Below are 12681 nucleotides of genomic sequence, written 5' to 3'. Positions count from 1 at the left end.
TCAGCCGTGCAGCCCTACAGGTTGGGCCAGGGAGAGAGCTGTTCAGTTTATTTTCCTTTGGCTGGGAACTACAGAGATGAATAGAGGGAGGGGAATCTGGGGTTGAGAGATTGTTGCCAAGAGCAATTTGGAGCCTCCTTCATATTAGTCAGAGATTGTGTTTTTTCCTTTCTAAAGCCGCCCGCCTCACCGTAACTCCATGAAGGATTTTTTCCCCCATCTTTGTGTGCACATGCGCTTGTTAGTTTTTGTTTTGATTTTTAACTTGCCAACTTCTCATGACTTAGCAAAAAAAAAAAAAAAAATTGGGAGAATGGAGTGATGAAATGAGTCGTTTGTACCATGCATTCTGCATGTGATTGCTTAATAAATTTGAATACTGATAGACCCTGAGGTACCATGATGGAATGAGATGAGTAATTCCTTTGAAGGGAGAGTTTATCTTCAGTGGATGTCTTTCAAAATTGCAGCATAATTGAACTTTCCCTATGTCCAACTAGAGCCTGTGTTTAGAAAAAGAGGAATGTGTGCTCTCCTCTGCCTCACTCACTTTTGTTATTTTTGGGAGGCCCCTCCATTGGGGCTTTGCTTGGAAAGGGACCAGCCAGATGGGCCTCCTTCCCTCACCTCATCACCCCTGCACCCCCTCCACCTGCAGGATCCAGCACGTAAGAAGGAAGCTTCCCCCAGGGTAAGAGCTCTTCCCCAGTGGTGGCCCGGCTTGGGTCACGTGGGGTGCAGAATGGGAAAGCTGGCACGACCAAAGCCCACCCCTCCTGAGCCAGGAAACTGGGGCGGGATGTTCTTCATTGGTCAAGAAGTGAGTTCATCCTCTGAACGAATTGAGTAGAGCAACACCGAGACACTGAGCTGGAAAAATTGCCTAATGATAGAGTGGCTTTTTCAAATTAGATACAAACCAGAAGCAAATGTCCACGTGACCTTCCCAAATGCTATCATTGACCTGAACTTGGCCTTCAGGAAAACTCTGCCTTGCCTGCATACACATATGTGCACACACACACAATCAGAGCTCTGGCTTTTTTGGACTGTGGATTCTGGCTGATAATTCTGTTAAGTTGTTTCCGGAGATAACTGGTCAGTCCACTTGTTTTCGTGAATCTACTGGCAAAGGGAGGTGACAGTGACCAAGATTCCTGTTGTTACCTGCCTTCTTTTGATCCCTGAGGAAGTGTAGAAGAGGATGAAGGTTTTTTTTTTTAATAATATCTTTATTGAGATGTAACTCATATACCATACAATTCAGCCATTTATTGATTTATTTATTTAATTGAAGTATAGTCAGTTACAATGTGCCAACTTCTGGTGTACAGCACAATGTCCCAGCCATGCATATGTATTACATATATTCATTTTCATATTCTTTTTCATTAAACAATTCGCCCATTTAAAGTGTACAAGTCAGTGATTTTTAGTGTATTTGTAAAGCTGTGTCACCATGACCACCATCAATTTTAGAATATTTTACATCACACTGAAAAGGACCCTGTAACCATTAGCAGTCGCTTCCCTTTTCACCCCAACTTCCCAGTATTAGGTCGCCAATAATCTACCTTCTCTCTGTATATAGATTTGCCTGTTCTGGACATTTCATATCAATGGAACGACAGATGACGTGGCTTTCTGTGACTGACTTCTTTCACTTCACATAATGTTTTCAAGGTTCATCCACACTGTAGCATGCGTCAGTACTTCATTTCTTTTATTGCTGAGTAATGTTCCCTGTGTGGATATATTGCATTTTATTTATCCATTCATCACTTGATGGCCAGCTGGGTTGTTCCCCTGTTTGGCTCTTGTAAATAATACTCTGAACATTTGTGTGTAAGTCTTCCTGTGGCCATAGGTTAGCTTTCTCTTAGATACATACCCGGGAGTAAAATCGCTGAATCAGATGGCAACTCTATGTGTTACCTTTTGGGGAAGCTGCCAGACTGCTTTTAACAACGGCTGCGCCATTTTCCATCCCACCAGCAGTGCGTGAGGATTCCAGTTTCTCCACATCTTTGACAATGTTGATAGTATCTGCCTTTTTAATTGTAGCCATCCTGTTTTTTTTATTTTAATTTTTTTTCTTTCCTTTTTTTTTTTTGCAGGGGTGAGGTAATTAGGTTTACTTATTTATTTGATTTTTCAGTGGAGGTACTGGGGATTGAACCCAGGACCTCAGGCATTCTAGGCATGTGCTCTACCACTTGAGCTACACTCTCCCCCCTTAGCCATCCTGTTTTTGAAGGGCTTACATACTCAGGGAAGCAGCACCCAGGTAGTATTCTGGAATCAGCTCAGTCACATTTGCCTGCCATACCTGTGGGGAGAGCCATTTATTTCAGCTGCTTGAGCATCCTCCCTAGCCTGGCGTTTCCTGCGCGTGTCCCGGACCTCTCACCAGGTCTTCCCTGCGAGTTTCTGTGGGAGAGCGCAGGGTCCCATGATATGACGCAGCGGTTGGTGATTTCATTCTGTTTTCCAAGGAATATTCCAGAGAGCCAGCAGTGGGGCCCACTGCCTCAGCCCCACTCTGTCCAGACGCAGCTGCTGATGGAAAGCCAGGCCCTGGGAGAGGAAGAAATTGACCTAAAGGGAAATGAATTTGACATTCACTGGACAAGCTGTTCAACGTTTGGGGCTTTGGTGGAGACTTGACTGTGATCCTGACCTTTTAATTCCACTTGACCCCTTTGGGAGCACAAATAAAGCTGTTGGAGAGCTAGCATCTTAACCAAGTGGCAGCTGGGTAAAGCAAGGCCCCTCATCCTATTCTTGTTGGGGCCTTGAGCTGCTGACAGGAGCGGTTGATTCAACCCAAACGGCGAGGGGTGTGGCTGGGTGGTCTATGTCACACTGGTATTCCAGTCCCACGATGAGATCATTTTATCCCATTGTCATACCTACGGGATTGACTGGAGTCACACTTTTAACAGAGAAAAATATGAGCCAAGTCGTGTAGGGGAGACTCACCTAATTTGAAAGACTGCCAGTGATTATGAAAAATTACCCTTTTACCAGAACATGTTAAAATCCCGATTGGTCAGTGGCCATTCTGTGGCATTAAGTCCAATATAAGCAAACCTCAGTACCAGAAATTAATTCCAACAGCATCTTGGAAATCACTGCCAAGCAGCTGGGATCAGGCCCTGCTATTGATGTAGTGAAGACGACTTCCCCTCCAAACTAGAGCTTAACCCAGCCGTTCCTAAACCTGACTACAGGTGCTCATCGCCTCTGAAACCTTTTAAAGATATTAGGTGCCAGGGCCCCACCCCAGAGGTACTGACGTAGATGCTCAGGGGGAGACCAGGCGTCTGAGAGTGGGTGTGATGGAGTCTGAGAGCACAGGTTGAGCTCTCCGGGCTTTGGTTTCCTTACTTGAAATGAGGAGTTGGGTTAGACTGATGTTCTCCGAAGGGATTCACGGAGCTGATTCAAGAACAGTTCTGGGTGGGTCTGTTTGTGCACAAAATTGTATTTGTACAAGGGGACTTCTGCTGCTGAAAAAGAATTCAGAGCGCCCTTGAGTGGATCGTTTCTGAAGTTCAGCTGTGACAGTTCTGAGCATCCCATTCTCAGAGGACAATTGTCCCAACTTCTCAGAGGAAGATTTAGCAGGAGTTGTGCAAATGGCAGTTACTTGGTAATGGAGTCACGTTCTGCGAGGGCGGGGCCCATGCTGCCTGGCTGGCCACATGCACAACAGTGACGGGGTAGAAATGGACTTGGGACCCCCTTCTTCTCCCAACCCCTCGATGGCGTCCCTCCTCACCTCCCTGGATGCACCCAGAGTTTCCCTCCCCTTCTTCTACTATCGTTTCTAACAGTAGCCCAGGGTGTCAGTCATTCACTCATGTGTTCATTCATTCATCCATTTAGCCACACACCTCCTATAGGTGACAAATTGACTAACACTCTATTTCTGCCCTCAGATAATGTGCCAGCACGTTTTAACCAGAGAGGAAGCCCAAAACTAATCCCCCGAGGTGCCATTTCAGGGCCCCTAGATTTGGCTGGAGGGTTTTGGGGAGGCCCGAATTCATAGCACATAGGGAGGGCAGCCTCACCTCTAACCCTGCCTGGGAGCTCTGCTCCCCCACCCTCCCCCACTGGGGATCTGCCCTCAGCAGGCGGCTCAGAAACCGCTTCTGCCATCCCTGGTTTCAGCCAGAGACGTGCCCTCCTCCTCAACTCCCACCTGCTCAGGAGAGGCCGATGGAGGAGGGGAAGGGAGGGCTGGTTTATGTGGAGATCCGAGCTCTACACTCCAGCCCTTGGCTCCCACCCCGGACCCCAGTTGACTGGACAACTCGCAGGACAGCTGTGCTTGAAAGACTGAACTAATCAGTGTTTATTAAAGCTGTCGGAGGGAAGGGGGAGCGGGGCAGAGAGGGGAGGACGGTCACATTATCTGCTCCCAACAAGAGAGGCTAGGTGAGGCTCACAGCCTGCTCCCGCGCTTCCTGGTAAACGCATACTGGGCGACATTAGAGCCTCTGCTTTGGGATGTTTTGAGAGATTTTTTTTTTTTCTAATAAAGGAAGAAGCTTGAAGGTTCATTTGAATAGGGATTAATGTCTCTGTGGCCTGGACCTGCAGAGAAGGAGAAATTCTAGAAGGGTAGAAGTTTCAATAAAAGGAAACGGGCTCGCTCTGCCTCCAACTGATCTGTGAGGCCTCCCCGGTTGGCAGCTTGGAAGGGAACATGTTTGAGGCAGTTTCCTGGGCACTGCTGTATCTTCCTTCATTCTGTGTGTGTGTCCTCGGTGAACATTCCACTCTGAGTACGGACCGCCTAAGCTTGGGGTTCTAACCAGGTGACGGAGACACTGGGAAGTTATGAAGGCCCCCTGAGTGTGTGTTCAACCCCTGGTTTTCCTCGCTCCGTTTCAGCAGTAGTTGTGCAGGGCAGCATGACTTTTTTTTCCTGGTACTCTCGTACTATTCTGTTGCTGCTCAAATTCCTCCATCCCCCTGAGCCTACCCATCCAGGAATCATTCCTTGTTCCAGAATCACCCCACCCACCCAACCTCTTAGCACCCCTTCCGAACTCCCACTCCATCCTTCTTTCTGAGGATCCAACCCAGTCATTCGGAGGAAGCCAGGCCTTAACGCTAATTCACACGAACGGGTGGAAGACCGGCTACCACGTTTCCCACTTCGTGGGGTGTCTGACTTTGAAAGCAGACGCGGGCTGTTTCTGATGGTAGGACTTCAGGCGTGAGGATAAAGCAAAGTAACTCTAGGCAGAGGGCAGGGGCAGTGTATGCGGGATGGGGACCTCCCAGCATCGCTTTAATCAAGTGACATCCGTACCAGCTTGTGCGGCCCAGGCACAGAAATGGCCCCGGGGTGGTGGGGGAATCAGCGAGAAGAGGGTGAAAGACCAGAATGAGGGCACTTTGGGGAGGACTGTCAGTTGGGGTGCCCGGCAGGGAGAACCAGGGGCTTCAAAGGACAAGCTGGACTAAACAGTTCGCAGGTGAATGTTTGGGCTGGTGAGCACGGTTTCCTTCTCTGTAGGCCAGTGGGTTTCTTCAAGGTAACGCTGGGTGTGACTGGCCCCAGGAAGGTCGGGGAACAAATGGAGTGAACACAGAGCTGGAGCTGGAGGGGTGGCCCTGAGGACGGGGGCCTGGGGCGGTGGGCCCCTCGGTGGGCCTGGTGCACACCCAGCTGTGGGGTCTCGACTCCACCGCCCCCTCCTCCCTGCCTTCTCTCGCCCAGCTCCCTGCTGAGGGGCTCCTCCCTGCACCCTCCCTCCCCGCCCTCCTCCCTTCCTCCCGCAGCGCACCCTCTGAGTGAACCTGGCCTCCAGTTCTTGGAAGCCTTTCCAATAACATGGTGGTGAACTCTTTGCAGACCCAGGCAGAGGAGAGGCGCTGAGCGTCAGCCAACCCTGGGCCTATGCTGGGATGAAAGGCCAGGCCAAGTGAGCCTCCTGGGTGGGGGGCCAGGGAAGAGAAACGCTGGCCCACAGGGCCTTCCCCGCAGTCAGGGGAGCCATTGCAAGTGATGCCTCTTCAGCAAGGACAGATGCAACCCCTGCTGTGTGCCAGGCCCCGCGCTGACCCCGGAGAGGACACAGACGCAGCTTTCTGGCCCCTGCCCCCCATCAAGATTGTCATCTGTTCACCCAGTTAAGACCAGAACTTGAAAGTGAAGCACGAGTCTGTCAAATCGAGTGATGGACGCAGTGGATTGGTCCGGAAAGATGGTGCTGTTCAGAGTCCGAGCAGGGAATGAGGGGCAGGGGGGTCAGGGGTGGCTTCACGGAGTAGCTCTGGGCTGGGACTCAGCTCATAGGCTCTGCAGTCAGGGTTCAAGTCCTGGCTCTCATTTCCAGGCTCTGCAGCATTGGGCTAGTTACATAACCTCTCTGTGCTGTGGTTTCCCCAGTTGTAAAATGGGGGCGAAACCTCCCAGGGATGCTGTGAGAATTGAATGGGAGCACCCCTCAGTGCCCAGCCTTCACCATCTGGACAGGACAAATTCTGATGCAGCAGGATGTCCTGTTCCAAGCAGGTGTCCCCCCACCCCACCCCCAGGTGACACGAAGCTGGATGGGGACATCCATTTGGCCAGGATCTCCCTAGGGGGCTGGAACTGTCTGAAATTTTAGAAATAAGCTGAGCAGCACCCTGTGGAAAGCAGTGGAGGTGTGAATCCCCCATCGGTTTTAGGAGACTCAGTTAAAGAGTCACGCTGGGCAGGGCTGGGCTCTGAGCCCCGCTGTGATGGGGACAGAAGGGGCAGCACACCAGGGCTGTCTTCACGGCCCAAGGTGTTGGGGAGTAGTTTAAAGACATAGTTATTGTGATGTATTTGGTAAGACCTGTCTCTGACAAAATCCTGGCCTGCTCTTAGACTAAGTCAGTTTACTAATGGGAGTGAAGAATTACCATATGGCAGGTTCAAAATAATTATTACCAAGTATCCAGCCAGAGCAGGTAATAATGGAGGGGGCGATCGGCATGAAGGGTAATAAAGGAGATAGACAACATTAGTGTGGAAACTTTTCAAACAGGATCCTTTGAAGAGATCAAATGTTATAAAAGTGACGTTATCACCAAAGAATGGCTCGGCCACGTTTGCACAGCTTCCCAGAGTACACATTGCTCTCCCAGTGGCCCTGCGCTGGCACACCCGTTGCCCTGCTCTTGGCAGGCCCTTCTGGGATCACTTGCCCGAAGCACACCAGGGAAAAGGTTCTCCGTGTCACGCATTCTTAGAATGCATCACTGGCTATGGCAGTGTGGTGATGCCACTCCAGAGGGACATCTGCTGGATGGTGTCTCCCGGGGCTGCCTGGCAGGGTCAATGCCCTGGATGGCCTAGACCACTGGGGCCACCTAACGAGGGGCCAGGCAGACAAGGTTAGGCTGTCAGAAGGACCTCCTGTGCAAAAGTCCTTCCTGGCAGATGGAGGAGCCAGAATATGTGTCTGCCTACACCCAAGACCACACTCTGGCCAAATGGCTTGACGGCATCTTGCAGCCCTTGGGTCAGTACAGCCAGCATCCTCCATTTTGCTTCCCCAGCTTGCTGTGATCTGAGTACCAGGATAGAAAAGTCCAGAAACAAGTTGCTTTGAGCAGTGGTGTCCATGGCACAGAGGGCTGTCCGTGTCCCTATGATCAAGGGGGCTCCCCAGCAAGGGGGCCATCAGTCAGCAGCCCAGTGGGACAAGAATGGATGTCTGGAAGGCAGCCCAGAGAAGACACACCACTCAGGCCTGGGAAACTTGCTCCTTGGGACGCTGTCTAGTCCAGAGTCCCACTCAGGAGCAGGGTCCGTCCCACGGCTTCCACAGCCAGAGGCACCTGCTGGGTGAGACTTAGGGAGACCTGAGCTCCAGTCTCAGCTCATCCACTTTCCAGCCAGGTCACTGTGGGCTTTGTGGAACCTCTGAACTTCAGGTTACTCGTCTGTACAATGGGAAGATCAGGGCTGATGAAAGAATTAAAAAGACAAATTGTGCACTGTGTCTAGCATGTAGTAGCCATAATTTTGAAAATAGTTTTCAACTCAGCACTTCCATTCAGCAGATTTCTGGGCCCCGACACCCCCACCCCTACCAAGAGCCTCTTGTTTCTCCAGTGGCTCCTGCGCCCAGGTCATGACCATGGTATTTTTCCTGCCACCACTGTGGAAAGCTGAGGGCTTACATCAGCACCACACGCCTGCCTTAACCTGGGCCTGGCTTTCCTCCTGGTCATCCTTATTGGCCAGTGCCGCTGCTCCTGAAGCAGTGGGGCTGGGAGAGGGGGTGACAGCAAGGAGACGTCTCCCCAACTAATGTTCGAACACTTCACGCCCATTTTCTAAAACTTCGCTTTTCCGTTTTCTCACTCACCCCTGCTCCTTGAAGAAGTCGAGCTCCCCCAGAGCTGGCTCAGACAGCACTTGACAGGCTCCAAGCTAAAAATGCCAAGCAGTACCCCATGAGGATTCCCAATGTGTCAGCCAGTGAGGGTGAGCTCCCGGGCTTTGATCCCAAGGTCCTGAGCCTAGCCAGCCACCACCCCTCAAAGCCCTGCATCACTCTGCCCCCAAGACCCTTGTGGTCCTCACAGTCAGGACTCCTGGTAGCTGGTCCTGTGGGCCAGGACTGCAGGGTGGGCGTACAGACTCTCTCCCACCCCCCACCCCAGCAGGCTCTCTGTGGTAACGATTCATGCAGTCAATAATAAGATAAGTAATACGTTAATAGTGAAAGCATCTGAAAAAAGTAATTAACAGCAAAACACCTTGGTTCTTCCAGGTGGTTGGTTGCATTTTGTTTGGCTCAGGAGACTGTATGCAGATTCAATCCCAGCATGTGCTACCGGCTTCTGATGAGGTGTATGCCACCCGGTGTCTCCTGACACGTCCGCATGGGGGGGCCCGTTCCCACTTCCTCCCATCCCGGTCCCGCCCGAGGGTCTCAGACAGGCAGACAGACTGCAGGCTTTGCTGGGCTCTTCATTGGCTTTCATCAGCCCTGCAAAGTTCAATGTTACTAGCTAGAGGTCACCACGCCCCAAAGGAACGGATGCCAATTAAAAGGGCCCCGTTTGCCTGAAGAGTCAGGGAGCTAGAATCCGGCCTGTGATCCCCAGGTCACAAGGTTAACATTACAACTAAAATGACTCCTCACAGACAGCTTTGCCTTAATTGGCATTCTTCCTGGCTGGCTGAGCCCTACGGGAAAGAAACCATCTCAGTGTCCCCAGGCTACATCACCTCCTGTCCATCAAGGACCCCAGAGCCCAGCACCATGCGTAAAATACAAGAGAAACACCTCTTCATAGTAATAAACAAGACTGTAGTATATATGTTTGTGTTTTACAAGTTAATTAATAAAAACACATAATAATTCCTAAGGAAAATGACATTTGACATTGTAAGGATGTATTTCTATATCCACCGTTCTTCCGGTGCTGGGAAGCTGAACTACAGAATTAACCCTCAATGTTCTTCTATGAATTATATTCAGTATTAGAGTCCCTGTTTCTCCAAGGTGAGGATGCTTTGGGCAGCCAACTAGGAAGCAGAGTTTAGCTTGAGGATGTTAGTCAGGAGCACCCTGGGGATCCACCCCTGCAGGAGGCTGGGGTTGGGGGGGCTGCGGGAGGAGCAGGAGGGAGGGAGCTGATGCAGCCTGTCAGCTTCAGCAACCCCTCGGGGTCCTCTGAGCTCACATGGCCTCCTCAGGTTTGTCCTGTGCCTTTATAGGGCTCTTGGGACCCCAGGCAGTCATGGAATGTGTGTGTCCCTGGACAGATGGGCAGGCCTTTAGGTCAGGTGGCTCTGCAGCCCAGGCCGTCCTGACGGGGCGGTCCTGGGCTGAAGGCTGACCCCTAATCACACTCCCAGCAGCTGGGGATGCTAGTTCTTCTTAAAGGGGGACCCAGGTGGCTTAAGTCTGTGCCCTCCGCAGCCTGTATATGGTTCATCTTTCTCAGTTTGTGAACTCCACATAGATGGGAAGTATATCCTATACGGCTCTCTTTCCCCCACAGCCCCCAGCGCGGAGTGAAGCACGAGACAGGTGATAGCGATCCACAGTGAAGTACAGTTAGAGGTTTGCTGGAGGCCTTGCCGATCACCCTGGCCACAGCTGCCAGGAGGGCAATGCTACAGCTCAGGGTGTCAGCTCCTCTGGGCAGAGCCCCAGGGTCAGTTTCCCCCCGGGGCCATGAAGGCACACCTCTTCCTTCTGCAGTCTAACCTTCTTGGGGGTGGGGCTAAGACTGTGTGAGTTACATAAGCTGCTCCTATCTCATCTGTTCACTCACTCACTCATTCATGGATTTAATGAGCATCTCCCGTCACTGCTGCAAGTCACCAGGGCTGGTGTTGTGCATGGGCCCCCAGCACAGGTCAGCTCAGGCTTTCATCTCTAGCCTCTCTGCTGCTGTGCAGTGAGAGCACCACCTCCCTGGGGCCACCAAGGCCCTCAGGACACCGGAGCCAGCCATCAAGTGCGGCACTGCCCTCTGCCACTCTCTGCATCCCCTTGGCACCAGGGCCCCACAGTCCTCGGGCTCTCCTCTAAGCCCTAATTTCACGGACTCAGACCTGACTTCCAGGCCAGGTGGGGGTTCACAGCATCCATCCTGCTATTTCTCCTGCCTGTCCCCAGCCCTGCTGGCCAAGCTCTGTCATTCAACCCAAAACATCCATGCGAATTACTGCTCATCAGTTCCACGCACAGCTAAGTCCAGAATCCCGTTTGTATAAAACGGGAACGCATAGCTTGTGGCCCAGAGAGAATGAAGAAACAGAAACAGGTGTATTGAAGCACGAGCATGGGGCAGGGGTGTCAAGTGTGTGCATTTTTCATATCATCCCTTAATGTATAATACAATAAATACATATATTTTGAAACAAGCATTAAGCTAACCTGAAAAGAAGAAAAAGGAGGGATGGAGTGTTGTAGAAGGCAGTAGAAGGTTCACAACACACACGCAGAACAGCTGGCCTGTGCTGAGGAGGGGAAGGCTGTGGTGACAGTGGCAGGACACTGGCTGACTGCGAAGATACAAACACATGAGGGCCTGAGGGTTGCTTACGTTATGATTTTGCCACCAGCTGGATGGTCCACCTTCTCCTTCTCCCCCAGCTATCATTCCTGGACCCTGGTCTGGCTGACGGTCTGGATCTCTGTCTCCAAGGATTGCTCTCTTCTTACCTGGAGCAGAAGACAGGGAAGGACAGTGTTCTTAGACATGGCTCTATGGGAGGTATGGCAGTGGGCAGGGATGTGGCTTCCCTCCCCATGAAGAGCCCCAGGATCAGGGGCAGTTCTGGGGGGCTCATGCCAGCTGAGAATCCTGGCCGACTCCTGAGGTGCCCACTTCCCCTCCCAGAACCTCCCAGAGCCCGTCCACTACCTGCAGCTGTGCCCCTTCCTTTCCGAGCTGGTGCTCCAGGACCCAAGCTTGAAAACTTATCGTGTGTCTTCCCAGCAGCCTCTGCAGGCAAGTCAGGGAGGGCCTGGAACTCGGACTGTATGCGCCTGGTGCCCAAAGTCCCCAAGTGAATCCCTGATGGGCTGATGGGAGAGTGGGGGTCATCACAGTCCTGCCTTTTGTTGGGGTTTCCAGACCTACCTGCTGGGTGGCAGGTTAAATCTCCTTTGCTCCCCCCATCCCCTGCCTCCCCTGCCTGTCCTGCCAGCCCTGGTTCCATCACACATCCTGGACCCAACCACTTCTCTGTATCTCCACTGCCACCTCCAGTGGTCCAGTGTCCTCAGCTCCCACCCAAACTCCTGCCTCCCTGCTTCTGCTTTTAAGCCCTCCCACACATTCTATCCCCCAGAATCATCTTTTGAAAACTTAAATAGGATCTTTCACTCTGCAGCTTTAAACTCTCAGTGGTCTCCCACTGTAATTAGGTTGAATTCCAAACTCCTCACTGTGGCCTAAGGCCTTGCTCCTCCGAGGGGTGGTCTCTGGACCAGCAGCTTGGAACCCAGGGACTTGATGGAAATGCAGCACCTCAGGCCTCCTCCCAAACCAACTGAGTCAAAATCCCTGGGCCAGGAGATGGTTACCATTGGAGAAACACTAGCTTAAGGGACCCCACGAGATTTGCCTCGCCTCTTTGACCTCACTTAGGACCATCACCCTGCAGACTCGAGAGGCCCTCTCTGAGTCCCCAACTAAAGGAATGCCCCCCAAGTCGCTTACCATTCTATTCCTCTGTTTCATTCTCTTCAGCCTGTTCATGCCCATCAATGAAATCACTGTTTACATTTTTGTGATATTATACATCTTCTCACTAGAATGTGAGCTTCAGGAGGGAAGGACCCAGCCAATCCTGCTCTCCGCCATGTCCTCCCAGCCTATAGCCATCCCCGGCATGCAGGAAGGGCCCAGTCAGACCAACACACATTTTCTGGGCCCCAGAGATGGGCCTGTGCAAGGTGCCCCGAGCCCACGATGGTCGGGCTGAGAGGACCCCCCAACCACATATGAAAGTTAATTTAAAATGTGGGAGCTAATCATGAGAAATGCCTTCATTCCCCAAGTTTATTTGGTTGGAAAATGAGAAGGAAAGGGAGGTGCCCAGTAGTTTCAGGGAAGGAATGCTAGGAACGTAGATCTTCCAGGAATGTGGGGCTGGCAGCGAGCATAGGACGCTTGCCTGCTGGGCTTGCGGAGACGTTTGGGCTCCTT

The 12681-nt window shown here is 51.7% G+C and overlaps 1 protein-coding gene and 1 non-coding gene across 6 annotated transcripts in view; one reads left to right on the top strand and one right to left on the bottom strand.

Annotated features, from left to right (window-relative positions):
• Window positions 1–12681, top strand: part of ZBTB7C (zinc finger and BTB domain containing 7C) — a 314920-nt gene that overhangs the window by 223395 nt on the left and 78844 nt on the right. The gene's annotated exons all lie outside the window — the stretch shown is intronic.
• On the bottom strand, window positions 2159–2232 carry TRNAS-AGA. Its single transcript has one exon. It is a non-coding gene; the product is annotated as a tRNA-Ser (tRNA).

Source organism: Camelus ferus, chromosome 30 (genome assembly GCF_009834535.1).
Source record: "Camelus ferus isolate YT-003-E chromosome 30, BCGSAC_Cfer_1.0, whole genome shotgun sequence".
Lineage (NCBI taxonomy): Eukaryota > Metazoa > Chordata > Mammalia > Artiodactyla > Camelidae > Camelus > Camelus ferus.
The sequence above is the reverse complement of the archived record's forward strand: the minus strand, read 5'-3'. Positions and strand labels throughout refer to the sequence as shown.